Source organism: Cyprinodon variegatus, unplaced genomic scaffold, assembly GCF_000732505.1.
Source record: "Cyprinodon variegatus isolate N-32 unplaced genomic scaffold, C_variegatus-1.0 Scaffold1010, whole genome shotgun sequence".
Taxonomy (NCBI): Eukaryota; Metazoa; Chordata; class Actinopteri; order Cyprinodontiformes; family Cyprinodontidae; genus Cyprinodon; species Cyprinodon variegatus.
The window spans coordinates 253361-257416 of record NW_015151463.1 but is presented as its reverse complement, the minus strand read 5'-3'; positions in this window follow the sequence as shown (position 1 = coordinate 257416).

Below are 4056 nucleotides of genomic sequence, written 5' to 3'. Positions count from 1 at the left end.
GGTTACACAAGCAGAGCACATATTAAGCATCAGACGGAAAGGAGAAGGATACAGTTACTGTTTGGTCCAACAGCGATCGGGGCCCCCATTGTTCGCCGGTCAGCAGAGCTGGATTAACTCTGCTCTATCTCTGCTGCAGCAGGATTCAGGATACACTGCGTTTACTCGGTTTGAATTGCAGGAAGATTAAAAACACTGCATTCAGCTCCTGAATCACAGGAAAAAGGCAGTCTGACTCGGTTCAGCGAGTGCAGGCTTCGCTGCAGGGATTTAGTTGCTACTTGGTGCAGGCTTCAGCTGGAAGTGCTTTTGTCTAGCCGTTAGTGGCGCCTAGTCACCGACAAAATGGGACGCTAATATGGGAAGCTAGGGTTTTAAAACCTCCACTGGAGGGGTGTGTCTTCAGAGCGGTGTTCTTCCAGTAACATCAGCGAGAATAGATCGCAACAGTTGTCATGGGCTTAAATGCCTCTAGTAGTGTCTCCCTAGGCAAACAGGGTCTGTGTGATGGGCCAGACAAAAAAGGGATTCAAAAGGCCCCCTTGAGGACAAAGTACCTAAGGTATATGACGTCTCCTGGTACAGTAGAGCTGGGACCCCACTTTGGAGCCTGCGTTGGGGTTTGTCGGGGGCTCGAATGTGCTTTAGAGTTTGCCCAACAAGTCCACATTGTTTTGTGGACCCGGAGAATGCTTTTGACTGTGTCCCTCATGATGCCCTGTGGGGGACACTTCGGGAGTATGGCGTTGGAGGCCATTTATTAGGGGCTATCAGGTCTCTGTATAAGTAGAGGAGGAGTTTTGTCTGATTACTGCTATCAAGTAGGATTTTTCTTGGTGCATGTTGGACTCTGACAGGGCTCTCCTCTGTCACTGCTCCTGTTGATAACCTTTATGGACAGGAATTCGAGGCACAGCCAAGGGCTGGACAGGGGCCGGTTAGGGCACTAGTGGATCTCATCCCTGCTCTTTACAGAAGACATGGTTCTGCTAGCTTCCTACTGCCAAGACCCACAGCATGCTCTGGGACGGTTTGCAGCCGAGTGTGAAGCAACCAGAATGAGTCAGTTACTCCAATTCTAAGGCCATGGTTCTCAACTGGAAAAAGTTGGCTTTCTACTTCTGGTGGGAGGAGAGTGACAGCTGAAGTGGAGGAGCTAGATTATGACCTAAATGTAGATTATGACCTGAAAGAACAAGAACCCGGATACAAGCGGCAGAAATTAGCTTTCTTCACAGGGGGGCTGGGCTCTCCCTTAAAGATGGGGTGAGGAGCTCAGTCATTTGGCATAGACTCGGAGTAGAACGGCTTCTTCTCCACATTGAGAAAAGTCAGCTGACATGGCTCAGATATCTTTTAAGGATGCCCTCTGGAACCTCCCACAGGCAGTGTTCCTGGAACATCCCAGTGGGAGCAGGCCCAGGGGATGACCCAAAACACGCTGGAGAGATGAGGTCTCTCGACTGGCTTGGAAGGTGTCTGGGGAGAGGGAAGTCTGTCAGTGTACTGAGAGTGTTGTTCCCGTGACCCAGCCCCAAATAAAGTGGAAGAAGAAGAATATGAGTGTGAATAAATGCAACTTCATTAAAACAAGTTACAAACCGTTTTCCACAAACATGGATGTTGAATAACCTTGACCCTAAAGGAGTTTGGCTCCCTCTCCAAAACATTTAACACTTGTAAGCAAACAGATTTTCTGACATTGGTAAGATAAGCCTCATGCATAGCCTATTCCACCAGTTGTGCAGCGTTAGTAAATACTTTTGTGCTCTAAAGAAAAATAAATTAGCTCAAATTCAGATTTTTAAACGGAGGATAAGAGAAGCAGTTGGGAACATATTTTCTCAAACATAGATTACATGCTGAAACAACATGCTTCTTTGCNGCAGACTGATGCTGCAGACTGATGCTGCAGACTGAGGCTGCAGACTGATGCTGCAGACTGAGGCTGCAGACTGATGCTGCAGACTGAGGCTGCAGACTGAGGCACCTTAAGAACCGCCTGTCTTTTGATCCGCTACAGTAGAAACTTCCCTCTGATAGATAATTTCATGCAGATTTCTGGTTCCCTTAAGGAAAAACACAAGAGACATAGTTTTGAACGACACTTAAAAAGTTTCTTGCCAATTTTCTTTGAAGAGAAGTTTTCTTTTCCAATTTTCTTTGCTTATGTGACAAATTTTGCTTTGTAGTTAAATTGGCAGAACAGCATGTTAGCATGATGTTTAGTCCTATTTAAAATCTGAGAACACTCACAGCTCCACACAGGCTTAGGCATGGACTCCTATATACACATTACAGGGCACCTGGATAATGAATTAATGCTGACAGCTTACACCCCCTCTCACTTGCTCAAAGAAACCCTCACACACAGCGGCATCAATCACAAATGGAAGCATTTTCATTTCCATTAATTTGGCTGTGGATTAAAGCTGACCCATTTCTGCTAATGGAACCTGCTTTGGACAGGAGAGAAGGGGGAATGAGGACAAACCAGATTAATCGTTATTCTACACCTACGTGAAAGATCTGGGGACCAGCAGCAGCTTCTCTGACAACAATCTCTCTCCTGGTTTTGTTCTACTCTCAGTATTTATATAACCTAAATCCAGCATTAACTCATGTCACAAATTTGAGTGAATTCTGCATTTCAGAAATCTGTTCTGAAACATCAGGGTAATAGTTCAAATGAAAAAGTCTCCTTTATTTGCAGGATAGCTTTAGTCTCTGCAGTCATATTTTAGTGCCTATCTTTAAATGTGACCCTCTCAGTGTCAGAGAGGTTGACTATTTAAAGCAAGGATCAAAAAGCGCGCTGGAACTTTGGTGGCAGAGATTACAGGGATTGGCGATTGTTGCTACAGACGAGAACTCTTTCCGACTAAAGGTCTTATTTACTGTTGGTTTTTATCTCTTGGGGCTATTTGCATTTCTTCTCTGAACTTTGCAAAGGGATGCTGAAGAACCTGGGAAATGTTAAATGATAAAAATAACATCTATTCTTTGCTGCAATAGCCCAGCTAACATTGATCCTCAAATTAAAAAACTTTGAACAGCTTCACGTGTTTAAATCAGAGCTAAGTCTCTGATTTCAAAGCAACAGCAGTTAGAAAGCAGCTTCTACTGAAGCAGACAGATTACCCTCATAAACTATCACACACTATTATTACATAATTAAAATTGTACAAGTCCATGGTGAGGATGCCCTCTGCTGTTTTTAGACTCATACTGTACACATATTCATGAACGGGTCTGTTCTAGATCTGAAATCTATTTCTAACATCCGTTTGCACACAGCCAGACTCTGCTGATTCAGTTGTGGTATTACTTGATGAACAAGGCTAAGGCTTAAAAGGCAAAGACTGAAAGTTCAGAGAACACTTCCAGAAATCCCTGTTTGATTCATAGAATAGAATTGGACTTTATTTTCATACAGGGCAATGAAATTCACTCTGCATTTAACCCCTCCCCTTTGGGAGCAGTGGGCTGCCATTGTGCAGAGCCCGGGGAGCAGTGTGGGGTTTAGGGTCTTGCTCAGGGACCCAGAACCAGGTACTGCAACCTTCTCAGAGCACAAGTGCACTGGTCTGACCACTAGGCCAAGAGCCCCCAACACCCCAGGTTCATGTCTTTGGTATTTTAAATCATAATGGATGAGCTTATCGGCTGCTCAGTGGAGCCGTGGGTAGCACTGCTGCCTTGCAGCAAGAAGGTTTTGGGTTTGATTCCCGGCCCAGGGTCTTTCTACATGTTCTCCCAGAGCATGTGTGGGTTCTCTCCAGGTACTCCAGCTTCCTCCCACAGTCCAAAAACATGACTGTTAGGTTATTCTTCTCTACAGTCCCCTTAGGTGTGAGTGAATGGTTGTTTGTCATGTTTGTCTCTGTGTTGCCCTGTGATGGACTGGCGACCTGTCCAGGGTGGACCCCCCCTCTCTGTCCAGGGTGGACCCCTCCTCTCTGTCCAGGGTGGACCCCGCCTCTCTGTCCAGGGTGGACCCCCCCTCTCTGTCCAGGGTGGACCCCCCCTCTCTGTCCAGGGTGGACCCCCCCTCTC